We start from the raw sequence: 27,804 nt of genomic DNA on the forward strand, positions 1-27,804 counted from the left end.
CCGCTCTAATTACAAGGTAAAATCTTATTCCGCCAAGAATAATTCCAAAGTGAAGTTTTAAAGAGTCATAAATCGTATCAAAAGTTCGTTTAAATCGACAAGCTGATTGGTAAATCACTCTCGAATAGTAATAGGGGACATAGAATCAGAACCAATAGAATCAGTGAAATGTACTTTTCAGCTAAGTCCGAATATAACCTTAGGCGAAATCGCAGAATATAGTACTTTCCAACTTAGCAAGTTTGAGTTAGTCTATTTTCAATCTTGGATCAGTCTATTGGGAGTCTTTTATCAGTCTACTGTGAGTCTATTATGAATCTATGATGAGTTTTACGTAAGTCTAGAAACAGTCTTATGTGACTCAAATTGCAGTTAGAATGAACTTCTGAAAACATTTGTTATTAGTGAATTAACTGTTACTTGTATTGCCCCAGTCAGTAATTTTATCTTAGTGTCTTTGACTGCGAAGTGCTTTTGATATTCCCGTCAAGCTTTGTACCGATCAAGTAAGTAAAAATAAATGTATTACTTTCTTATTGTATTCTCTTTATGTTAGTATTTCTCAAGATAGTTAGTCCTTGTGGCTCCAATCGCTCTCAAGGGAACCTGAATCCTTTCAATCTGATTTCGACTCAGTATGGCCACTAATATATGCTCCCCATTTGAACCACTAATTTAAGCTCCCCACACACGAAGTTCCGCCTCCACTCTGGTACGTTACTCGCGAACCGTCAACTAAGAGTTTAATTGAAAAATACTCATAGCAACAACTAATTGAAAGAATCAACAAAACTTTTTATTTGAAAACCCCCCATTAGAAAAGGTCACTAGCCCTTTCAATTTCCAATCGAATGAGCCCCTATTGAATTTTCTACGACGACGCTTTCTAAAAAAAACCTTATATGCCCCCAGGGCATAACATACAACCCTGACCCCTGAGGTGTTTTTTTTTTGGGGGGGGGTTGTCACCCTCAAAAACCTAGTTTCCACAACTTTCAAATACGTTGAAAAAATGGCTATCTCAAAATTTTGATTGAATGTGTTTGGGGAAATAATGGGCGTAACAGGGAGGTTAGTTGCCCTCCAATGACTTTCTACTATTACAAAGGGCACTAACCCTTTCAATTTCCAATCGAATCAGCCCTTTTTGAAGTTTCTACGACAACTCTTTCTATAAAAACACCCAGGGCACAACTTACAACTCTTGCCCTGAGGGCTGAGGGGAGTTGTCATCCTCAAAGATATAATTTCTAGAACTTTCAGCTACGTTGAAAAAATCGCTTTTAACTAAGTTGAACAAAATGACTATCTCAAAATTTTGATTGTATGTGCTTGGGGACATGGTGGGCGTGAGAGGGGGGTTAGTTGCCCTCCAATCACTTTCGACTTTTAAAAAGAGCACAAGCCCTTTCAATTTCCAACTGATCGAGCCCTTTTGGAAGTTTCTACGACAACGCTATCTATAAAAACCTTACATTGCCCCAGGGCATAACTTACATCCCCGGCTCTGAGGGGTGTGGGGGGTTTGTCATCCTCAAAGACATTATTTCTAGAACTTACAACTACGTTAAACAAAATGTGTATCTCCAAATTATGATTGTATCTGTTTGGGAAAATAGTGGGTGTGAGATGGGGTTTAGTTTCCCTTAAATCACTTTCGACTATTAAAAAGGCCACTAGCCCTTTATATTTCAAATCGAATGAGCTTTCTTGAAGTTTTTAAAACAACACTTTCTATAAAAACCTTATATGCCCCCAGGGCATAATTTACAACCCTTGCCCTGAGGGCTGTGGGGGGTTTTCATATCCAAAGACCTAATTTCCAGATCTTTCAACTACGTTGAAAAGAAAGGCTATCTCAAAATTTGTATTGGATGTGTTTGAGGAAATGGTGGGCGTGCGAGGGGGGTTATTTGTTCTCCAATTACTTTCGATTATTAAAAAGGGCACTAGCCCTTTCAATTTCCAATTGAATGAGCCCTTTTTGAAGTTTCTACGACAACGCTATCTATAAAAACCTTATATGCCCCCAGGGCAAAACTTACAACCCTTGCCCTGAGGGCTGTGGGAGGAGTGTCTTCCTCAAAGACATAATTTCCAGATCTTTAAACTACATTCAACAAAATGGAGATCTCAAAATTTTGATTGGATGTGTTTGGGGAAATGGTGGGGGCGGAAGGGTGTTAGTTGCCTTGCAATCACTTTCGGCTATTAAAAAGGCCACAAGCCCTTCCACTTTCCAATCGGATGAGCCCTTTTCGAAGTTTCTAGGACAATTCCTTCGATAAGAAGTGTCCTAGTCTAAAAACAAGAATAATACATTGTGCCAACATCGTTCTTTACTTAGGCAGCGCTGTTGCGCTACCTATGTTTACTCTTTCAGGTAAAATGGGCTAATTGAATAATTTACAGTTCTTTACCAGGGTTAAATTTTAACAAGGTTGAAATTAAAAAACAAATGAAAATGTGGAATAAAGTTTGCTGGAAACGATACATTTGGGATGAAATAACCGAAGCGAATGACGGCTCATGACATCTGATAGATCTTAAAAATGAACAACGTTGATAGATAATGCAAACTAAGATAAGTAAAGGGGAAAACTATTATTGCTGTGAGCCACTTCAAGTAAATTATCAAACTATGCTTCAAGAAATCAAGAGGACTGTTACATGCTACAAATGAGACAATAACCTCTTTAAGAAAATCTTGCAAAATTTCTTGGGGGTAGGACCCTTTCCCCCCTTAAATATGCCACTGGCTGCTCTGTCTGTACGCTCATATTCCTATCTTCTAATTGGAAATCAAGATCGATAGACTTTTACAAAGTCATTCAGCACGCTTTTTTACATAGCACGTCGAAAAAAAAATCACTGCAAAATGTGTCGACAGAGGTGCTAAATCAAACGAGTCTTGATCTGTTGATTTGTGATTCGGAAACGCAAGCCTTAGGAGTACCTTTTAGCGTCACCAAATCGGTACACTTTTACCGTGTTTGGTACAATTTAGAAGTCCTGGTATAATGCGGTACATTTGAATATTTTTAGTACAGTCACAATTTTAACGTCGTTCACATCTCGTGAACGATATTATTGGTGAAGTTGGTTTCGATGATCTCTGTGAAATCATCAAGAAGGAAGATATTTTCAATAATAATTGATTAAGGCACAGACTTGTGTAACAAAAAGAGCGTGGTTATAGTTGTTTACCATATTGATCGAAATGATGATGATCGAGAAGACAGTTTTCCTGTATGAGACTGCTTCTTGAGACTTATAGAAGTTCAGCAATGTACAACCAAAGATATTTACCGGGCCAAAACTAAACTACTTTTTCCAGAAATTGGAGCTCCAAAGGCAAACCTAATAGGATTTGCTACAGATAATGCGTCGGTTATAATGGGGGAGCAAGGTGGTGTTAAAGCAAAGGTATCAGAAGACTGCTTTAGTTGTTTTGTACTTGGTGTAGCTCAATATTTAGAGCAGTGGGATTTCTTGACTGTTTTCTTCCGTGTGGAAAGCCTTAAAGAGACCAACAAGCCGGGGAAGGTCACTGTCATTCTAAAAAATGTACTGTCAGCGATTTTCAAGGCTTACTTTGTCTTTCTGGTGTATATCTGGAAGTATATCGAAGACCTAAACAGGCAATTTCATGCAGAAGACACCCAGATTCATCTTGTTTATAATCGTTTTTCTGAAGTGTACAAGGCAATAACATCCCACTTTTCGTTGCACAGTTATACCAAAAAAGTGATTCCCGCCTCATAAACCCACATGACACCAACTACTACGTCGATTTTCAGGGCATGGAATGTGGGGGCCGAATGGAAGAAATTTTTACCAAAGAAAAGGTATGTCTATCTGATGCAGTTCAGTTTAAAAAAAAGTTTAGGAAAATTTTTTGATCGTGCTCTGAATCTATGAGAAAGCATTTTTTCCGCTTTACGTATTCATCGGTATGAAACTTTGATAGGCTGGGAGTAGAGTAAAATCAACCAAACCTGGCACCGCTTCTGGCTCAGTTTCTGAATTTACTGAGTGACATCGACCTGGAAGATATCGTCCAAGAGTGGAAGAGACTACCCCTATGCTCTGAGCTTGGTACTTCGTTTCACTCCGATCCAGCCGTGTTTTGGACTCGGGTTTACAGGTAAAAAGATGTTAATGAGTCAAAGCGTTTTTTTCTGCTGGGGCGTTTCACTTTAAGCCTACTTGTTCTCCCACACGCTGCCGCTGCTTCTGACCAAACTTTCTCAGCTGTCAATCTGAAAAAAAAACAGGATTAGAACTCGTCTCAGTTTCACCACATTGAACGGGCTTCTCAGTGCGAACCGGATCGTCTCGAAGAATTAGAAACAACCCTTGAAAATGGTTCGGCATCCAATGTGGAAAAACTGTGGAAGGCGATATGAAAAAGCTGGGCTACAAGAAGAAAAAGCAGGAAAAATGACCAGCTAGCGCAAATGTTCCTCTTTTTTTAATGTTACAGTTTTAGTACCTTTGTACGGTTTAACCTGATTTCTTGTACAATACAGTCAAAATACTTTTATCAAATTAATTTAGTTCTGATTAGTAGGATCGAACAGAAACTTGTGTAGAATGACCGATGAATTATATGTTCAACACGTAACTCGCGGAAAAGTAGCCTAGTCCATGAACCTATGGGAATCTGTAAACCGTGGTGTTAGCCACTTCCATGGCCTGATTGCTAATATGTTTTTTTTAGCTTCTGGCGCTCGTTACTGACTTTCTTACTTTATCCATTATTCACTTTAATGCCCCAAATTTTGAAAGAAAGGATTAATCCCAACAATCAGCTTTGAGAACGCTTTCAGAAATTTTTACTGAAACCTTCTAAAATCCTTTTAGCGGTTTGGGACTTTTTTCTTTAGAAGCATTCTTCATATTTCAAGCTATGCGGTTGTCACTGCCTTGGGTTTATTTTTCCTGCTTTTGCCCTACAACTTTTTCTCTGTTTTCAGCGAAATCAATGAAATATAACAACCGGCTGGCGTCACAAAGTGACGCGAGCGGCGAATTTTTAACCTACGGTTCAGATGGTACAAATTAATCTCTTGTAGTACAACTTTGGTCGGAAAACTCGTACAATTATCTCAAAGTGTCCGCAACGCTGGTACTCCTGCTAATTCAAACGCGTCCGTAAGGTGGGTAAAATTGACCTAGGATAGAAATTAAATAGGCTAGAAAAAAAAAAAAATCATATGCTATTTCTCATCAGTAGCTTAATTGGTTCGTAGCCTAATTCCAAATAAATTTGGTAAATATAAGGCTTAAAAGACTCCATAACTGACATAGGGACAAGGTGAACACACCACTTGATTCCTTTTTTTTTTTAGCCTAGACTCTTTCCAAACATTCTAATCATTTCACTTGCAAATGCAACCCCCTCCTGATGGTACCATATATAGCTGTTATAATTGATTTCCTAATTACATAAATCTAGTTATAGCCTACACTATAGCTCCTAGGCCTAGCCTATAGGCTAGCCTATTAAACAGGTTATCTCCTCAGTCTATAATTTATCTCTGTCTGTGATTGAATAGCCTACACAAATTACCTTAAATCACATTGGCCAGCAAGGTAAGGTGGTGTCAAACCTATAAAGAAACTTGCTGGGGGTTTGAACTTGGTAAATTTGGGACAGTCTACTATATTAGGCTACTAACCCAAAAAGTGAACATACCACTTGATGTCTTTTCTTATGTTCTTTCCAAATATAAGGTAAAATTCTAGTTTAGGCATAGCACTTTTTTTTATCGTGGAAAGAGGTTAGGAAAATGAAACTTTCAGGGGTGGGTCTAGAGGCTAAAGCATGTCCCAGGAAGGTATTTTGAAGTACCTGCCCCTACTCCTTCTCCCTCTATAGAGCAGTGACCTTTAAAACTGTTTGTGCTATGAAAGTGAAACTTTGCAAAAGAGATCTTCTGCTTAAATAAAGTACAAGAAAACTGTTTTTAGCTTCACAACTTTGCTCAATCCCAGTTTATGAAGTTTCAAATATCTGCAAATAGGCTACATTTTCCAAATGTAGAAAAACCCATTGATATGGCTTAAAATTTTACTCAAATAACAAAAATTGCATTTTCAGAATTAAAACCAGAGAAAAAGAAACCAGTATCTCACATTAAGGTAAAATGTATTTTATCTTAAGTTTTCAGTAGGCCTAGGCTAGGTAGTAGGCAAATTTCTAAGGCTTAGAAATAAGAGGAGGGTTAACATGGAAGCTTGACAATACCTTCCCAGAGTATGTTTTTGGCCCAGGAGTTATTACTAAAGTTTCATTTTCCTAACCTAACTCCTTTCCAAGATAGTCAAAAGTAGCTTAATTAGAATTTTACCAAATACAATAATCATTTTAGTTAGAAAATTCACTTTTAAGCCCTTTAAAGACCCTCAAAGATGACAATCTTTTCTCTTGTTTTAGATACTGCTTATAAACTACTGTCAGCATCCCACTTGTTTAAACTGATTTATATTTTAATTGAATCAACTGTGACAAAATTAAGAACCATTAAACACATAGGACATACATAATTTTGGCCTATATTTATATATGATTCAATTATTAGGGGAGGGGAGGGTAAATTATAGCAGATCTGCAGTTGAAATGTGTTAACTACAATTAATCTACATATTACAAAGTAAGAATTGTTGTTTTTAACCCCTGTATATAGCCAAAAATTAGAGAGAAAGGTATTAATCTTTGAAGGTCTGTAGTGGGCTTGAAACTGAATTTCTAAGTAAAATGATTTTTCTATTCAGAAAGAGCACAAAAAAGGCATCAAGAGATATGTTCATCTTATACATAGGTTAGTAATATAAACTGCACCAAGTTTGCCATGAACTTCATCAAGGTTTGGGAGCATCTCAGTTTGATTAAAGTCCACTTTCATCTAGCAATGATCAACATGCTTTAGCAATCTTGGATTGAATAGTAATGACTGAGAGGCTTTTCCACAGTGGTGCAGAGTGAACACAGTAGAAATTTGGTTACATATTGTTGTTGCCTTCTGGGGACCTGCAGTTTCTGGCTGTGTTACTGGTGTGGAATAGAGAGGAAAGTTAACTTAGACTTGTATTCAAGTAACCTGCAAGTGGTGATAATATCTCCCCTTTTTCTTTTGTATACCAGCTTTATGAGTTTTAGCAATCTTAGTCTTAAACCTTAAATTACATGAAATTGCAGCTTGGAGCAATCTAAGGATTTCTCCTTGTAGAGCTCCAGAGTTGACAGTCTGAGTTGTATCCAGGATTCTTTAGTGACCAGGTGCACTGTGCTGATCCATAGCTTCTCAGTTGAGTTTATACTCTCTGGAGGACCACTCAGCACCCAGTCTTTGTTTGAAGATGTCCACAGATTCAGCAGTAACAGTTTTTGGAGAGATTTTATTCAAAGTGTTGATGATTCTTGAGGAAAACAATTGACAGCAAACTCTGGATAGGGTAGGCTGCTTAACAGGTTTTGACTGATGACCTCTACTTCTTGAGTTAGGATAAACAGTGGGAAATAATGATGGGAGTGTATTAGCCCTCATTAACTTATAGGTTAAAATGGCATCACCTCTATTTAAGCTTTTCTTGCAATTACAGTACAAGCTTGATTGCTAGGCACTGCATATTCTCCAGAGCCTTGACATCTATTTTATACTGGAAACAGACTAATATATTTTCAAACTCTAAATGTGGGCAGACTAATACCATATAGAGTTTCCTTACCATACAGTATGAAAGTCCTCTTGATGATCCCAAGGGTCCAGTTTGCTTTTGCAGCTTGAGACAGTATATGACTATGGAACTTAAGCTCCCTGTCAATAATAGTGCCAGAGTCTTTTTTTGTATTACCACCTTGAGTCAGTTGTTCTCAATTGTATATAATTAGTTAGGGTTATTTTGACCAAGATGCAGAACTATACATTTGGATGCAATGAACAGCATGCCCCAGTCTTTGGACCCTTTTAAAAGCTTGCTGAGGTCTTCCTGAACAGTTGAGGGTTCTTCAATACATATGGCCTGCCCTAGTAGCTTACAGTTGTCTGCATATAATGTCAGTAGATTTTTCAGGTTTGTTGAGCAGTTGTTAATGTACATGCTAAACAGTGTAAATGTTTGCCCCTTTCCTCCAGGGAAATTTCAAAAGATACTTATGGTGCTAATGTTGCAATGCCACAAAAAAAGGATTTCCTGGTCTTTTTGGCTTTACTCTAATTAGTAAAGCCATCACTTCCACCAATTAGTGTGTCATCACTTCCACTAAGTCGATAATTCAAACTTCAATAGACTCAAGAGAATCATTATATAGTAAAGAGCCATAAGGCTTCAATGTTTTGTTATTATTTATATTTTCTTCCAAGAGGCACTTCATATGGATGGGGTGGTCATGTAAACTTCAGAGTGGGCTCATTTGATTGGAAATGATAAATTGAATGAGTCTTTTTTTTCCTCAGAGGATAGTTCTAAGATGTGACTACAGTAAAAAAAAATGTTTCATGTTGGTAACTAATCAGTCATGAAGTAAATTGAATAATTTATTATTTGAAAAATCTAGCAAGCATAGTAAAAAGATTACAATGAAATTTGCAAAGCTCCTAGCCTCAGAGGCTTGAAAGTATGTATAGTGCTCAGCTAAATGTCTGCAATCTAAAAAGTCAAATGCTTTAGTTAGCTGGTGAAGTAAGAGCTATTTTGACCTCCCTCCAATAAGTAAGGGCCTATTAGTTTGATGACAGAAATGGTGCTAATCAGATGTGTAATTTGCTGAGAAACCAGGAGGGCATGCCTATAAGGTAAAAAATCCACAGAGTGTTCAAGACAAAATCTGTTCAAGACAAAGATGAAACAAATCTACCAAGAATAGGATAAAAGTAGGTCTTCTTTGGTGTTAGCTCCCTCATGGAAGATTCTTAAATTTTGCCCCTTTTCTCCAGGGAAATTTCGAAAGATACTTATGATGCTAATGTTGTAGTGCCACAAAAAAGAGATTTCCTAGTTTTTTTTGGCTTTACTCTAATTAGCCCTGGCTCTCAAGTGTGTCATCACTTCCACCAAGTTGATAATTCAAAAATCAATGGACTCAGACTCATCAGAATGAGGGTATAGTAAAGAGCCATAAGGCTAGTAAAATATGTTGTTGAGAAAGTTTCCTACCGACCTCTTTTGGACAGGGGTCTCTTAGAATTTGGAAATTGGATTATATCTGAGACCTGGGATGAGGTAGCAATTTTAGAGTCTTCCAATGAAAAAGCTAAATTTTTTAAAGATAAATTAAGAAACAAATATGAAGAATACTTTTGTGAGAAAACTTTCAAGTGGTGCAACTCAGATCATCCTTACATAACCAAAGATTTGATGCAGTATAAAATTCAACTAAGAAAAGAAGGGAAAATAGGAAATGCTAATATGCTCCACAACAAAGTAGCCTACATAAAATGACAAGAGAAGCTGTGGCTGAGTGTTACCACAAAAAATTGATAACCTTTTTGAATCAAAGCCTAGCATGTGGTATAAGGAAATAAAATGAATTTCTGGAAAATCTCTTAGTGGTGTTATTTTTATTCAGATTCTAATGATGAAACAGTTGCTAACCAGTTAAATAGTCATTTGGACAGAATAATCCAGTCTTTGCTGCTTCTTGATGTAAATAAAACAAACCAAGAGTGTCAGAAAATTCCACATGATGGCATACCTTTACTTACTATTTCTGAGGATCAAGTTTTTAGTAAGATAAAGAAACTTAAACGAACTAGTTAACTCCCATAGATATTCCAATTGAACTTATAAAAGCATTTCCTGTTAAATTGGCTTAGCCGCTAACACAAATTTTTAATTGCATTTCAACTTCTTCAGTTCACCCACATATATGGAAAACGGGGTATGCTAATCCAATCCCTAAAAAAGACACTGAACCCCCTTGTTCAGCAAAATGTACAAAAGTTTTGTAGCAAATTGGCTAAAAGCTGAAGTTGAACTCCCCCTTGATCCTCATCAGTATGGTAACAGAAAGAATACATCAACATCCCATTATCTAGTCAGTCTTTTACATTTTATTTTCAAGCATGTTGATGAGCCTGGTAAATGACTAAACTTAATAACAATTGATTTTAAAAAAGGTTTGATTTGATTAATCATAACATTTTGATTTCTGAACTTTTAGTTGATTTTAGAGTGAATCCTGCTGTTGTGAAAATCATTCAGAGTTTTTTTTTTAAATATAAGAAGTCTTTCTTTGAACCTGAGCCATTTTTTTTGTGGTGTGCCTCAAGGTACCTTTTTGGGTCCTATTCTTTTTATATTTATGATCAATGATATTGCTAATGATTGTGAAGACCGCTGGAAATATGTTGACGACCTTACCCTTGGTGAAATTTTTGAATCAAATAAATGCAGCAAAGCTCAAATTTTAATTGATAACGTGAAGACTAAAGCGTCCAGTTCAAATATGACAGTAAATGACAGTAAATCTTCTATTTTAACTATTTCATTTTTAAATTCTTCTGAACCAAATTTTCTACCAACTATCTCTGATTCCCTTAAAGTCGGGAAGATTAAACTCTTGGGAGTTATTATTACCAGTGATTTAAAATGGGAAGCAAACACATCTAGTCTATTAAACAGTTTGTGGGAATGAACTGTAAGTAATAAGCAACCCAGTGCAATAGTAACCGAAACTCTAAAAGCCGGAATTTTGATACCAATAGATACATCAATAGAATCAGCTTTGTATTTTGATTTCAAATATATAAGTTTCATTAATTTTAGTTTTACCCATCAAAAGTTACGCGCCTGATAAAATTTGCCTTATTTTCGAAAAAAGGGGGAAACAACACCTGAAAGTCACACAACTTTAAAGAAGATCACACCATCAGATTCAGCGTATCAGAGAACCCTGCTGTAGAAGTTTTAAGCTCCTATCTGCAAAAATGTGAAATTTTGTATTTTTTTGCCAGAAGAAAGATCAGGGATGCGTGTTTATTTATTATTATTATTTTTTTTCCCTCAGGGGTGATCGTATTGATCCTGTAGTCCTAGAATGTCGTGAGAGGTCTCATTCGAACGGAAATTAAAAGTTCTAGTGTCCTTTTTAAGTGACCAAAAAATTGGAGAGTAACCAAAAAATTGGAGGGCAACTTGGCCCCCTCCGACGCTCATTGTTTTCCCGAAGTCACCCAATCAAAATTTTGAGATAGCCATTTTTTTCAGCATAGTGGAAAATATAATAAATATGTCTTTGAGGATGACTTAATCCCCCAGAGTTCCCTGGGAAAGGGCTGCAATTTATGAATGCCCATTGTTTACATATAGTATTGGTTAATGGGAAGTATACAGAGGTTTCAGGAGGTATTTTTCCGGTGTGGGGGGGGGAGGCTCGGAGGAGGGGGTTACGGGGAGGATCTTTCCATAGAGTATGTTTCCTTGGGGGAACATTAATGTCCCTGGGGGGACATTTCTGTGAAGGGGGTGCTGGATTTCCCAGCATTATTAAAAAAAAAACGATCAGAAATTAAATAAAAAAACAACAACAAGTTTTTTCAACTGAAACTGAGGAGCAACATTAAAACTTAAAACGAACAGAAATTATTACGTATATGAAGGGGTTCGCCCCTTAGTCAGTACCTCGCCCTTTACGTGAAAGTTTTTTTTTAGTACTTCTAAAAGAGCTATCTATTCTAATTAACCGGCCTTTGTGATTCGAACAAAATTCGAACTTTAGCGTACAGAGCGAGGTATTGACCAGGGGGCAAACTCCCCAATATACGTAATAAAAACATACGAATATAGAAATTTGTTACGTAATTTAATTCGTAAGTTACGTCAGAACAAAATTTCGAGAAAGCCATTTAGCCAAAAAAAAGTAAAATTAATATTCAAATTTCGTTTTAATTATTCATATACGGTGATCCAAAATCAAAGCTGCATTCATTCAAAAGCATTCAGAAATTAAATAAAAAAAAGAAGTTTTTTAAACTGAAAGTAAGGAGCGACATCAAAACTTAAAACAAACAGAAATTATTTTGTATATGAAAGGGGCTGTCCCCTCTTCAATGCCTCGCTCTTTACGCTAAAGTTTGCCTCTGTTACACAACTTTATTTTTTTAAACAATAAAAACTTTGGCGCAAAGAGCGAGGCGTTGAGAAGGGGACAGCCCCTTTCATATATGGAATAATTTCTGTTCGTTTTAAGTTTTAATGTCGCTCCTTACTTTCAGTTACAAAAAACTTGTTTTTTTTTCTATTTAATAGTAAATAGGGATAATGCTGGGCTGCAGGTGCTCAAGCTTATGTCGAAACATGACGCCCCTATAGATCACCTCCTCCGAGTATTTGCATCTTTTATTCGCCCAATTCTGGAATATACAGCTCCTGTATGGCATTTTGGACTGATGGCTGAGCAAAGCGCCAGGCTCAAAAGAGTTCAGAAAAGAGCTCTAATGATAGTATCGAAGCAGGCAGAAATGTCGTATCGAAGATACGGCAGAAATGATAGTATCGAAACTGCTGACAAAGTTTAAAATGCAAACTCTGAAAAGAAAGAAGAGAGAAACTCTGCATTGATTTTGGAAGAAAATCTCTGATCCACCAATCCACAAAACCCTTTCCCCCCTCAATTCACAACAAATCGACTCCCACGTAGGGTTGCAGTGCTATTGAGAAACTTCAGCCCGTACGCTGTGCCCATCAGCGGTTAGCGAAAAGTTTTATACCTAGTCTTGTAAAAATGTATAACGAAAATCAGGAGGATTGATTAGTGTTTTTTATGTATTTGCTTTTTAATGTGACTATACTAAAAGAATTTGGCAGTGCCATGAACATTTTGGTGAAAATAAAAGTTTATCTGTCTACCTACCTAGGCTTCAATGTTTTGTTATTATTTATGTTTTTTTTCCAAGAGGCACGTTATATGGATGGCTGAAGAAATGGCTGTATAAGCTTTGGAGGGGGCTCATTCAATTGGAAATAAAAATTGTCATGTAAATTTTAGAGTGGGCTCATTTGATTGGAAATAAGAAGTTCCAGGGCCGTTTCTAAGAGTCAAAAGTGATTGCAGGTCAACAACACCCCCCCCCTCCCACGCCCTCTTTTCCTCAAATGTATCCAATCAAAATGTTGAGATAGCCATTTGGTTCAAAATAGTCCAAAGGCCAAATAACAATGCATCAAGGGTTGACAAAACCTCCCACAGCCTGGGGGCAAGGGTTGTAAGCTATGAAAGTTGCCTATGTTTACATATAAGGTTTTTTATGGAAGGGGTTGTTGTATAAACTTTGGAAGGGAATCGTTTGATTGGACAGTGGAAATTTTAGTTCCGCTTTTAAGAGTCAAAAGTGCTAGGAGGGTAGCCCCCCTAACACATGCTCTTTACTTCAAATGAATCCGACCAAAATTTTGAAATAGTAATCTGTTTAAAAATAGTCCTTAGGCAATATAATTTTGCCTCTGGGATTGACAACCCCCATCCCATGGGCAAAGGCTGTAAGTTATGGTAGTTGCCCATTGTTAACATATAAGTTTTTTTGGAAGGGTTGGTCGTATAAACTTTGGAGGGGGATCATGTAATTGGAAATTGAAAGTTCCAGCTCCCTTTTTAAGATTCAAAAATGATTGGAGGGCAACTAGCCCCCCCCCCCCCATCACACTCTTTTTTCCCTAAGTGCATTTGATCAGAAGTGATTTTGTTCAAAATAGTCTAGAGGCCAAAAAACTATGCCTCCGAGGTTTGCAAAATCCCCCCAGCCCCTGGGGCAAGGGCTGTAAGTTATACAAGTTGCCCATTGTTAACGTATAAGGTTCTTATGGAAGAAATGGCTGTATAAGCTTTGGAGGGGGCTCATTCAATTGGAAATAAAAATTTCTAGTTCTCTCTTTAACGATCAAAAGTGATCATAAAGCAACTACCCCCTCCCACCTCATGTCCTTTTTTCCCTAAATAGTTCTGATCAAATTTTTGAAATATCCATTTTGTTCAAAATAGTCCAAAGGTCATATAACTATGCCTCCAGGGATGAAAAATCCCCCACAGCCCGGGGGAAAGGGTTGTAACTTATGCAAGTTGCCCACTGTTAACACATTAGGTTTTAACGGAAGGGGTGATCATACAAACTTTAGAGGAAACTCATTCGATTAGAAGTTGAAAGTTCTAGATCCCTTTCTAAGAGCCAAAAATGGTCGGAAGGCAACCAGTCTCCCACACACTGTTTTCCCCCAAATAGGTCTGATCCAAATTCTGAAATACCGTTTTGATCAACATAGTCCTTAGGCATTATAATTGTGCCACTGGCGTTGACAGCCCTCCCCCAGCTCTCAAGGGAAAGACTGTAACTTGTGCTAGTTGCCCATTGTTAACATATAGGTTTTTTTTTCAAGAGGTGGTTGTATAAACTTCGGAAAAGGTTTATTAGATTGGAAATCGAAAGTTCTCGTTCCCTCTTTAACAATCAAAAGTGATCAGAGGGCAAATACCCCCCTCCCCGTCCTGTTTCTCCAAACGTATTCGATCAAAATTTTGAGATATCCGCTTTGTTCAAAACAATCCAAAGGTCAAATTACTATGCCTCAAATAAAGAGCCATATACCTTCAATGTCATCAAAATCTATTTTTGTCCCAGAATGACTTCACGCAGAATGTGTGGTCATATAAACTTTGGAGAGGGCTCATTCGATTGGAAATCGGAAGTTCTAGTGACTCTTGTAAGAGTTAAAAGTGATAGGAGGGTAGGTCCCCCCCTATGCCCTTTCTTCCTCAAATGCATCCAATCAGTTTTTGAGATGGCCATTTTATTTAAAATAGTCTAAAAGTTAAATAGCCATGCCTCCAGGGCTGAAAATACCCTCCATCTGCTCCTTGTTCAAGGGCTGTAAGTTGTGCAAGTTGGTCATTGTTAACATATAGGGTCTTTCACCAAGAAACAAGGGTATTTTTGATCCTGGATCTCCAAAAAAATCTTAGACTATTATGGTAAAATTTTAAGGGAATGTTGAGAGGGATGCCAAATGCAATCAAAACTCACTTTGTCCTTACTGGTTGTGAAAAGGGAATATCAGCAATATCTAATGAACAGCTGAGGATATTAGGTTTAAACTTTTAAAGTATGTTAAGGGGATGTTGAAGAGACTGGAGGGCAACAAGCCCCCTTGCCCTTTTTTGTGTGCCCCCTCTCCTCAAGAATGATAAAAATTATGTAACTATTATTTTGTTCAAACTAGTCAAAAGGTGTAATAGCTATGCCACCAGCGATGCCATACCTCCTCCCCCCCACAACCCCGGGGCAATGATTGTAAATTATGCAATTTATAAATTCCTTACGGGCACGATTTATCATTAGTAAAAGGGAAAAGTTTTGATTCTGGGTGTAGGCTATCTGAAAATGCCAAAGGTATTAAGGTGAAATCAAAAGGGACTATGTACATCCAGTAAGAAAAAGCAGATATACAATATCTTATAAACAGCTGAGGGTATTAAATTAAAACTTTCAGGATATGTTAGGGGGTGATTTAAAGTGGCTACAGGGCTGCCAGCTCCCTCCAATGCCCTCTTTGGCTGTTTCCTCTCCAAAGATATTCGAACAAAATTTCGAAATAACCATATTGTTCAAAGTAGTCTAAAGGTAAAATAATAATGCCTATGGGAGTGACATAATCCTACATAGCTTTGGAGAGGAACCCCGAACATAATCAAAACATACTATGTGCATGCTGCTTGTCAGAAGGATGTATCAGCAATATCTAAGAGACGGCTAAGGGTATTAAGTGTAAACTTTCTGGGTATGTTGAAAAGCGGATGGAGGACAACAAGACCTCCCCCTGCCTTTTCGAGACGCCTCCTCCCCTCAACACTGATCGACATTTTGAAAAAAATTATTTAGTTTAAAATAGGCAAAAGGTTTAGTAACTAAGCCTCTAGGGACACAATGTCCCGCAAATCCACCAAGGCAAAGATTGTAAATTATACAATCCACCCGTTTTTAATTGCAGGACTTGTTGTTAGGAAAAGGGGGAATGTTTGATTCTGATTGTGTTTGAAAAGGTTATGTGTATTAAGATGTTACTTGTGGGAATGTTGAGGGCCATTTTTGTTTAACTAAGCCAAACAATACTTTTTGGATCCCGTAAAAAAAAAAAAAAAAAATGTAATAGAACGGCTGAAGGTATCAAATTTAAACTTTCAGGGCGTGTTTAGAGAGATGTTGGGATGTTGTAAAAATGGTGAGAGGATAAACAGCCCTCGCCCTCCCATGCCATTTTTAGCTACAATGACCCCAAAGACATCTGATAAGAATTGTGGAATAACCCTCTTGTTCAAAATAGTCGGAAAGTCAAATAACAATGCTTCCAGGGATGACAAAACCCCCCACAGCCCAAGGGGGGAATATTGTCACATAAGTTACCTAAGTTTCCGTTTTTTTTTATATATAAGGGAGCAAGTTTATCCTGAGTCCATCAAAAAGCTAAAGGCATTAATGTAAAACCTTTAGAAAATGTTAAGGGAGATGTGAAACAAAATCAAAACACACTATATGCAAGAGGTTCTGTCAAAAAAGTACAATAGCAATATCTAAGGAATGCCTAAGGGTATTAAGTTAGGACTTTAAAATCGTGTTGAGAGGGAAAATCAAGTTGAAAAAGGAAGGAAGAGTAACCAGCTCCCCTCCTTTTGCTCTTGTAAATGCTCCCTTTTACACTGATAAAAATATTAAAAAGCCATTTTATTCAAAATGGTTACAAGGTCTAATAGTTTTGCCTCCGCGGATGCCATGCCTCCAGAGCCCCCCGAAGTAAGGGTTGTATATTATCCATTCTGTCCATTTATAACTCGCACGATTGATCATTGAGAAAGTGGGGAATGGTTGATCCTGGTTGCGTCCAAAAAGACTAAAGGTATTGTGATGAAGTCTCAGCAAATGTTGAAGAGTAGGTTCACCTAATTAAAAAGACACTACCTGCATCTAAGCTATCAAAAAGGTATATTTGCAATATCTTGGAATTTGGTAAGGGTATTAACTTTGAACTTTCAGGACCACTGCTGCTACTACTACGGCGGCTGTGAATGCGACTGGTTGCAACTGCGACAGTGAATACTTCCGACTACGCGACTTGTGACTGTGACTGCTTGGAACATGTACTGTATTTACTTATTACTGCTTTCAGAGAATGTTAAGGGATGTTAAAAAAAAAAAAAAAAAAAAAAAAATCAAAACTCACTATTTGTATGCTGATTGTCAAAAGGGCGCATCAGCAATATCTCAGGAACGGCAGAGGACATTAAATTGAAACTTTCAAGGCATATTGAACAGTGCTCGACCTTCAGAGAATGCTAAGGAGGATTTTAAACGATATCAAAAAACATAATGTGCATCCAGGTTATCAGCAGAGTATATCTGAAATATCTTAGGAGTGCCCATGGGTAAGAATATTCAATCAAAAGATATTATGTGCATCTTAGTTGTCTGAAGGCGTATCTGAAATATCGCATGAACGGCTAATGGCATTTAGTTGAAAGTTTTAGGGAATGTTGAGGGGGTTTTGAAATAAATCAAAAGTCACTAATTAGAACGATTAAATTGGAATTAATATTTTAATTCTTATGCCAAAGACATGAAAAACTTAAGAAATATTCATTATGGACTTTGGTAATAAAATACGAACAGAAATTAAGAAGAAAAAAAAACTTTCTGAAAAAGAAGTTTTTCAAAGAAACTAAAGATCCACATTAAACTTAGACCAGCAGAATAAATTCTCATATTAATTCAAAATCAAAATGACCAAAAATTGCTATTAAAGAATAAATGAAATCTGAAACGAAAATAAATTGAAATAAACAATCATAGAAAATGTAGAGATAGCGGGTACTAATATAGATGAATAAATAAACCTTAAAATGAGTAAAAGTTAATTTGAATGTTCATGTCAAATTTAAAACGAACAAAAATGATTATAAGTAGGACTTTGGCAACTGCCCTTCCTTCTTCCTTGACCGCAAAAGACAAGCTTGTTGCACGCCGAAATTAATTGCAGTGAAATAAAATTTTAAATTATCACATTATTTAAAATTATTTTCATATCATATCAAATATTCAATTTATTTTCATTAGGTCGCTCCAGCCGTCTTGATTAATATAGTGACTTTATATTTTTTTTTTCGATTTTCTGCAAAACAAAATTATAGTGTTCAAGATACACAGTTATCATTTGGCATTTGACCTATGAACGTCTATATGATTTTTAAGCCAGACTAAATTTAGAATAAATTACAGTGGATTGCAGTGACCGTCAGTTTCGCAATAAGTGAAATAATAAATTGATATTTATGGACTATTTTTCCATTATGGACCATTGTTCATGGGCGCCCATAAAAGGGGGGGGAGGGGCAGGCACCTCTGGATGAATGACGGTGTCATATATTTGTATTAACCTAAAAACTTTCCACGGGATAAGTTTTCGAAGAAAAGTTAAGAACTCTATTAAGACAAAAATGGGCAAAAATAAAGTCAAATAATCTTCCAAGTGTAAAACTACCACAAATCACTATCAGCAATTAAATGAAACTCAAAGCGAACAGAAAGTATAATAAATAGCCGAGTCAAACTCAAAACGAGCAAAAATTAACGTTACTAGGGCTGACAACCCCCATGCCTTATTTATTCTAATTTCTGTTCATTTTGAGTTTCATTTATATATTGATAGTGATTTGTGGTACTTTTACGCTTGAATGATTACTTGAATTCATTTCTTCCCATTTTTGGCTTAATGGAGCTCTTTACTTTTCTTTGAAAAGCTTGTTTTGTGGAAAAAGTTATTTTTAGATGAATTTCCGTTCGTTTTTTTATTGACAGTCATTTTCATGAAAAAAACAATAATATTTTATATATTTTCGTTTTTTCAGAATCCGTAGTTTGGCATAATTGTGGGGGTTTGACATGTCCAATATCCCTAAAGACATAGTTGCTGGACCGTTCTACTATGCTGAACAAAATAGTTGTCTCAAAATTTTGACTAGATGTGTTTGGGAAATAAATCGGCTTGAGAGACGGGCTGATTGCCCTCCAATCTCTTTTTACTCTTAGAAAGGATCCTACGATTTTTTAATTTTGAATCGAATTAGCTTCTCTAAATGTTTCAATGATATTTCTAGCTATATAGAGTGGGGCTGGCTATGATATCATATGCCTTTTTTAAAACTTGCATGTATACAGTTTTTTTCGTTTAATTAGAACCCCCCCCCCTAAACACTTCCTATAAATTTCACCTTAATACTCTTAGCGTCATTAGTTAAAGTAACTGTAGTTTTAGTACTAAAAGAATAAACAAAGTGCCTTCTGGCTAATTCAAAATCTCCTACAACTTAGTCTAAAAGATCTAAATAATATACCCTGTTCTTGAGATATTGCTTTGTCACCTTTTTGAAAGTTTACATGCTCATCGTTTGTTTTGATTTAGTTCAACGTCCACCTAAATATTTCTTATATTGATTACCGTACTGCAGACATTGTTATATTCTCTTTGGACTATTGGCTACAAAATGGCTGTCTTACAATTTCGATTGAATGTGTTTGGGGAAAAGAGGATATCAGAGAGAGCGGGGGGGGGGGCTATTTTCTCTCCATCACACTTGACTCTTAAAATAGAGCTAGAACTATGCATTTCCAAACAAATGCGCTTCTAAAGTTCACAAGACCACCTCTTCATAAAAACCTTACATCCCCCTGGGGCATAACTTAAAGCCCTTATCCCCATACTTTGGGGGGTTATGTCAACCCCAAAGGCCATGTTATGAGGTTTTCCAACTATTTTGGAAAAACTGACTATCTTAAAATTTCTATCACATGCATTGGGGAAAAATATGACATGGGGGGTATAGCTGCCCTCCGATAAATTTGACTCTTAAAAATGGCTCTTCTACTTCTGATTTCTAATCCAATGAGCACCCTCTGAAGTTTACACGACAACCGTTTCCATAAAAACCTTAAATGCCCTCGGGGCATAGCTTACAACCCTTGCCCTGAGGACTGTCAGGGGGTTCTCATCCTCAAAGACATAATTTCTGGACTTCTAAACAACGTCAAACGGAATAAATGTCTCGAAATTTTGACTGGAAGTGTTTGGGGAAATGATGGGCGTGAGGGATGGTTGCCCTCCAATCGCTTTTGACTATTAAAGAAGGCACTAGCCCTTTGAATTACCAACCGAGTGAGCCTACGAATCTTGGAACAAATGGCTATCTTAAAATTTCTATCGGATGCATTGGGGGAAAATACGACATGGGGGGTATAGCTGCCCTCCGATAAATTTGACTCTTAAAAATGGCTCTTCTACTTCTGATTTCTAATCCAATGAGCACCCTCTGAAGTTTACACGACAACCGTTTCCATAAAAACCTTAAATGCCCTCGGGGCATACCTTACAACCCTTGCCCTGAGGACTGTCAGGGGGTTCTCGTCCTCAAAGACATAATTTCTGGACTTCTAAACAACATCAAACAAAATAAATATCTCGAAATTTTGACTGGAAGTGTTTGGGGAAATGATGGGCGTGAGGGATGGTTGCCCTCCAATCACTTTTGACTGTTAGAGAAGGCACTTGCCCTTTCAATTACCAACCGAGTGAGCCCTTTTCGAAGTTTCTACGACAACAAATGGCCATTTTGAAGTTTCTATCAGATGCGTTTCGGGAAAATACGACGGAAAATAATTGCTCTTAAAAAGAGCACTATAACTTCTGATTACCAATCCAATGAGCCCTCTTTCAAGTTTATACGACCACCATTTCTTTCAAAAGCCTTATATGCCCCCAGGGCGTAACTTACAACCCTTGACCTGAGGGCTATATGGGGCGGGGGTTATCCTCAAAGACATAATTTATGGACCTTTCAACTACACTGAACAAAATGGCTATTTCAAAAATTCTGATTGAATGTGTTTGGGGAAATGATTGGTGTACGGGGGGGGGGGGGCTGGATGACCTCCAGTCACTTTTGACTGTTAAAAAGGTCTGTAGAACTTCTGAGTACCAATCAAATGAGCCCCCTCTGAGATTTGTACGACTACCCTTTCTATAAAAAAAAACTTTATATCCCCACAGAGCATAACATACAACCCTTGCTCTGAGGGTTGGGGGGGGGGGTTGTCATTCTCAAAGTCATAATTTCCGGACCTTTAAGCTAAACTGAACAAAATGGCTATCTAAAAATTTTGATTGGATGTATTTGGGGAAGTGATTGAAGTGGGAGAAGGGGAGCTGGTTGTCATCTATGAGCTTTTTTGAAGTTCTTGTGAAATTTCTTTCTATAAGAAGTGCCCTGGTATAAAAAATAACAATATATTGTGCTTTTTAACTTGATTTAATAATCTGAATATAATTCAAATTTACTAATAAGAGAGCAGAAGAGGGGAGTGTCCTGTCGCAAGGGCTGTTGTACCTGCCGGGACTTTGACTCCCTTAAACTGTGGAGATTAGGTAGCAAGAAACTACGCTTCCTTCGCTTATTGATATTTGGTTCTTATTGGTATCTGGTTCTTATGATATGCGTATCCGCGCGCTGTACAGTAAATAATGGATTTGTATTTCCGCGGGTTTTAAATTTTTTGCAATTTAATCGTGCTAATGGAGTGAATGAAAATGAAATACTGAAGTTTGGAAATGAGTTTTTTCTGGACTTGCCGAGTATAATCGAAGCAAAAAAAAATCCTCTATGATTCGGCCGTACCTGGGACTGAGCTTCCGAGAAGACAGGGACCAAAGGCTTTGGGAAGCCATCTGAAGGATATATTAAGCATATTCGTGAAATTTAACGATGAAGACATAGACCTACCGACGTTTGTAATTCGTTCTCCAAACGACATACCTGTCATTTCTGCTTTGGTCTATTCGAGTTTGAACGCCAAGTTGAATAGAACGGAACACTTCCTAAAGACTGTTTCAAGTAAGTTCGATTCGTATCATAAACACTTTCCACCATTGCCTGCCCGTGCGACGCCGCCAACTGACTCTCACACTAAATGATCCGATAAAACGCAAAGAAGTGCTCGATAAAGTAAGCCATCATGATGCAGTTACCAAGCTGAGTTCGCGAGGTGACAAATGGCTGATTAATGTGGAAAAATCTGCTGCTGAAGAATTCAAAGGCCCAATTTCGGTGATTTTAGTAGAATCTTCATCCAAGGTGATCACTAAGCGATTTTTCAGGATAGTCAGAGGAATATCGAAGGACTTAGACCTCTTATTCTTTCAAGGATATCCAGGCGTTTTGGAAGCTGTGCGTCTTGGTGACACTGGCACGGTTAAGCTTGTGTTTTGTGAATCCATGTCAAATGCCAAGGCTATGCAAAATGGTGTTAAACTTGGAAATGAATATTTATCTGTGAAAGAATATCTGTCGGCACCTTGGTGCTGTCTCAAATGCCGTTCGCCAGAACAAAGAGTTGCTGATTGTACAAGTTTGGTTGCGAAGTGTTCACGCTGCGTGGGCCCTCATATTTCCACCAAGGATTCTCCCTGCCAGCTTAATGCAAAATGTGCCAGTTGTGGTTAAAATCATGCCTTATTTAGTCTTAGATGCAAAGTGCTGAGAGATATTATTGCCAAGAAGAAATGATTGTTCCCATTTTGATTGTTTCGTTTAATATAAATGGTACTCGTTTAAAGGAGCATGTGATTGAGGAATTTTGTGACCGGTTTGAAATAGTATGCCTTCAAGAACACTTCCTCACTTCTACCAGTATTAACGTGTTAAAAACAAGTCGTAATAATTCCGTTTTTACAACTAATGCTTGGGTCTCTTTTGGTAGACCTTCTGGAGGCCTCGCGTGCATTGTTAAGAATAACCTGAGTTTCTTCTCTCCAGTGTGTTTTCATAGTGATAATTCTGTTCTTGCGGTTCGGTTTGGTAATACTGTGCTGATAAATGTGTATCTCCCGTGTAACAAAAAAACTATTTCCGCTTCAAACGTGTATATGAAAGCCTTGGCAAATCTTAAGGCTATTCTTGTGTCTGTTGTATCGAGTGGTTATGATTTCATACTGGTTAGTGACTTGAACACAGATATTACTAGTCAGTCAGTTCGATCCGATATAGTCCTTGATGCTTTTTCTGCTTATAAAATAGTCAAGAAAAGTATTGATTGTTCTTATATTCACCAATCTGGAAGTTTGTCTAATATTGACCATGTAGTTACCTCGCCAAATATTAATGTATCGACTGTTCTTGTTCATGAAGACGATCGTGATATTGACCACCTCCCAATTTCGTTCTCTGCTTCACTAGTCGCTTTTCGTTCTACTAGACCGTTTACACAAAGTTCTAAGTGGTTTTATAGGAATAACTGGAGAAGAGCTGGTTTCGCACTTTATATTACTACGTTGTCCGCGTTATTGGGTCCTATAAAAGTTCCTTACCATTTGCTTCCCTTTACTGACCGTTTCTCAAATGATAAGCAGTCTAATTGAATATTATTATAAAATAATTTGGTGCTTAAAACAAGCAGAGACGACTGCTGTTCCTCTAGAAAAGATTAAAGTTAAAACTAGAAAACCAGAATGGATTTTGGACCCAGAATTAAAAGTTGTAAAGACTAAAGCTAAGTTTTGGCTACGAACATGGGTGTCTTGCGGTCGGCCAAATCGAGGAGTTGTCTTCGGTCTGAAGCAAAGTACCAAGCGTACATATAGAAAAACGTTTACTACAATCTAGGGTATCTGGTTTTGATTTTCCTGCGTCGAGAAAGGAGTGGTCTTATGTTCTGAATTTGGATAAGCTTAGTAGGGAATTTTCTGAAAGTCCTATAGCAGTTCATACTTGGGTGTCGTATTATAATGATATTTTCGGCAAGGTGAACTGGGAAGTTGAAAAGGTTTTTAGTGATCTTCTTGAGTCGTGTTTGCCTAGTCGTATTTCTCAGAGTAACGCAGTACCGGTTTCTACTCTTGATATTGGTGAAGCTATTTAGAACATGCAATCTAGCTCTGTTGATCAAGAAGGAATCTCTTCTTATCATCTGAAAGTAGTTTGCCAGAATTTGATAGATCACCTTCAGCTACTGTTTCAGGTGTGTTTACCTACTTCTATGGTTCCCGACTGTTTTCTCTCGTCGTTCTGGGGCCCTCACATTCTGTCAGCTGGATCCCAGAGCAGTTCAGACGGATTGGGGTTATGCTGAACGTTGATAAGTGCGAATATATTTTGTTTAATTCGAGTGCGAGTCTCCCTCTTAACTGTGGTTTTTTCTCTATTCCCTGTGTCTCTTCTTTCCGGTGGCTTGGTCTTCACATTACTAATGATCTCAGGACACTTCGGGCTCTGACAGTTTCTAATGCTAAGAAAAAAAAAAATTCAGATTGGATATTCAAAAATTGTTGCAAATGGAGGGATGTACAATAGAAAGGCGCTTGGGAAATTATATTATTCATTTTGTGATCATTCTATTCTTTTTTTTATCTGGTTTTCTTCCAATTCTGAAGCCTAAAGATCTCAAATCTCTGCGGACTTAATATTTTAAATTTTATCGGTGCCTTCTGTGCCTCTTTCCGTGGTTCCGGAGCCATATAATATCGCGATTCGGCCTCCCTGATTTACGGGAAAAAGTGACTGTGCTTGCGGGAAAGCTGTCGGAATCTGCTGATGTTACTGTACACCATTATTTACGTCGTTTTATATAAATAATTATTAAGTGTGCAAGTTTGCTTTTTTGTTTTTGATGAACTCCACTTCTTTGTGTTCATTGTGGGTAATAAATGAAACATTATTATTATTATTATAATTTTCATTAAAATGCAAATGACACAACAAGCTTAAGTCTTTTTGTTCCACTTCTTTTTGTTCATTGTGGGTAATAAATGAAATATTACTATTATTATTATAGTTTTCATTAAAATGCAAATGACACAACAAGCTTAAGTCTTTTACAGGTAGGGAAGGGGGAAAAGGGCAGTAGCCAAACTCCTCTTTGTAGTAATTTTTGTTCGTCTTAAGCTTAACTTGAAAATTTAATTAATTTTTTTCTCGTTTTAAAGATTTATTTACTCATCTATATTAGTACCTGGTGTCTCTGTTTTCTATGGTCGTTTGTTTTAATTTTTGTTCGTTTTGGGTTTAGTTCATTTTTTTATATTGATTTTTGGCCATTTTTAGTTTGAATGTTTATCGGAATTTATTTCTGCTGGTTTTAATTTTGATATGGCTCTTTACTTTTCTTTCAAAAACCTCTTTTTCGGAAAGATTTTTTTTTTAATTAATCAATGCAAAATTCTTGATACCAATTCCCATATACAAATATTCTTTAAAAGGCAAAGAACATTTATTTTGACTAATTTTTCCTGATCAAAGCAAAAATTTATCTTTTACTGTGGAACCAGTTTCTAAATGTTACATTGCTTTTTCTTCTCTCAGTTTGACAGTCACCAAGAGAGCATAGTTTCTGTGTCTATTAGATGTGTTAAAAATAAATTTGTCCATTTTCTGCAGTTTACAAGACATGTAGTTTAGGCTGCAGTTTAATGACAGTACTTTTGCTAAAAACCTAATGCAGATTCTTGCAAATCAAAGTTTTGGATTACAACGCTCAAAGGACAGAAATCAAATAACAATTGGCTATATATCAAAACAGAAAGGGCCTAAAATAATTAATCAGTCTGAAAGAAATATGCAGTGTAGCTGCCGAAGCACCCCATAGCAGGATTATGCTAAGGAAGATATCTTGGAAGGCATAGAGATTTCAGCTGAAGTCCTCAAAAGTGAAAAAACAGAGAGCAAACTCAATGAAGAAACCAGACAAAACGAGACTTCGGCCAGTAGCGAAAAGACAAAAAACCAAAACGACGTGGATATTTCGCCTGTATAAAAAGGAGGCTTCTTCAGCGTAAAAGAAACAAAGATTGAGAAACTAAAATAAACTAAAACACGTAAAAAAACACCACCAATATTAAACTACAATTGTCGCAACAGACCACTTGGGTTACTGTTTCTAATAGAGTTACTTCGACAAAAGCACCAAAGCAACTGGATAAAAATTATATAAAATGATAATTTAAGTTAATTATTCTATTGCGAACCAGTCGTGTTGTTTGATATCACTGACGCAACTCTCCTTTGCCTTGTATTCAATTTCATCCCTAGCTGATTTGGTAAAATCTTAATACCCTCATTAGCAACTGGTTCATTTTTTAAAAGAATGTTATAAATTGGATCAATATTTAAGTTTCCTGTATCCCTGTTTATTGAACCATTTGCAAACATATGTTTTTTAATTTGAATAGCTTCCCTTGCCCAGAAAGTATAACCTCTGTCATTAGAAATGGCCCTGGCATTATCAAATTTTACATGATGACCAGTGTTAAAGAAAATGTGCTCAGTATACACCAAAACAAAGTTTCTGGAGGCTTACGTAGTTTTAGAGATTTTTCAATTGAGTTACGATGTTCAATACATGTTTCAACGAATTCTTGGTGAGTTCTGCCATTTTAAAACTTCCCACAAGAATAAGGAATACTATAAACCCCACTAACCCAATTGCCGTGAGTCATATTCTTTCCAGAATTAGTGAAACTACTTAAAGGTCTTATTGACTGAAAACATGTATCACTATTATATTTATTTCAAATCCGTTTAAGTTTTTCCTCCAAACCTCGTGGCACATATGGTAAAGAGATAAAGCTTTTAGAAAAATTCAGTTCTGAAGACTGTGAAACCGCAGTTATTTTAATATTATATTTAATGCGTCTATTTTCTATTACTTCGTTTATAGATTGAATTGGGTAGCCATTACAAAATAAAATGTCCCTTAAATACAATAATTCCGACTCCTGATATTCCTGAGAACACATTCTAAAGGTCCTATCCACTAGAGAAATTACAACCCCTCTTTTCACTGAAACAGGGTTACATGAATGACAATTTAAATATTTATTACTGTTTGTAGGTTTTCTGTAAATTAAGAAGAGCAAATGGAAATCTCTCTTGACTAATAAAATATTAAGGAAGGGTCACTTTTTATCTTCTTCAAACTCAACTGTAATTTTTATCAAAACTATTTAAATGTTTACGGAAAATGTCTAATGATTCAAAATCAAGTTTCCAAACACAAACTACGTCATCCATGAATCTGCTCCAGAAACAAGGAGAAAACTTAAAAATACTTTTTAATAGTCGAAAATGATTGGAGGGCAACTAGCCCCCCCCCCCGCCCACCATTCCCCCAAACACATCCAATCAAAATTTTGAGATAGCCATTTTGTTCAGCATAGTTGATTTCCAGATAGAAAATATATTTTTGAGGGGGACACTCCCTCACAACCCTCAGGGGAGGGGTTTTAAGTTATGCCCTGGGGGCATACAAGGTTTTTTTAGAAGGCGTTGTCGTAGAAACTTCAAAACAGGCTCAATCGATTGGAAATTAAAGGGTTAGTGCCTTTTTTAATAATCGAAAGTGATTGGAGGGCAACTAGCCCCCCCCCCGCCCCACATGTCCCCCCACCCATCCAAACCAAATTTTGAGATAGCCAGTGTGTTGAGCGTAGTTGATTTACAGATAGAAAATATATTTTTGGGGAGGAAACGCCCCCACAACTCTAAGGGCAAGGGTTTTAAGTTATAACCTGGGGGCATATAAGGTTTTTATAGAAGGCGTTGTCGTAGAAACTTCAAAAAAGGCTCATTCGATTGGAAATTCAAAAAGCTAGTGCCCTTTTTAATAGTCGCAAGTGATTGGAGGGCAACTAGCCCCCCCTTCCACGCCCATTATTCCCCCAAACACATCCAATCAACATTTTTAAATATCCATTTGGTTCAGCATAGCTAATTTCCAG

At 37.0% G+C, this 27,804-nt stretch overlaps 2 protein-coding genes across 3 annotated transcripts in view; one reads left to right on the forward strand and one right to left on the reverse strand.

Moving 5' to 3' along the window:
• Nucleotides 1–27,804, reverse strand: part of LOC148939965 (uncharacterized) — a 125,190-nt gene that overhangs the window by 72,314 nt on the left and 25,072 nt on the right. For both annotated transcript variants that reach the window (XM_089106220.1, XM_089106216.1), the window contains exon 2: nt 3,999–4,262. The gene's annotated coding sequence lies outside the window, so the exon portion shown is untranslated. The remainder of the gene's footprint in view (nt 1–3,998; nt 4,263–27,804) is intronic.
• LOC148939966 (inositol hexakisphosphate and diphosphoinositol-pentakisphosphate kinase-like) overlaps nt 5,129–27,804 on the forward strand; it is a 221,663-nt gene continuing 198,987 nt past the window's right edge. The window contains exon 1 of the mRNA XM_089106213.1: nt 5,129–5,162. The gene's annotated coding sequence lies outside the window, so the exon portion shown is untranslated. The remainder of the gene's footprint in view (nt 5,163–27,804) is intronic.

The sequence above is a fragment of the Artemia sp. Qi Xiang Cuo genome, chromosome 20 (genome assembly GCF_049724085.1).
Source record: "Artemia sp. Qi Xiang Cuo chromosome 20, ASM4972408v1, whole genome shotgun sequence".
Lineage (NCBI taxonomy): Eukaryota > Metazoa > Arthropoda > Branchiopoda > Anostraca > Artemiidae > Artemia > Artemia sp. Qi Xiang Cuo.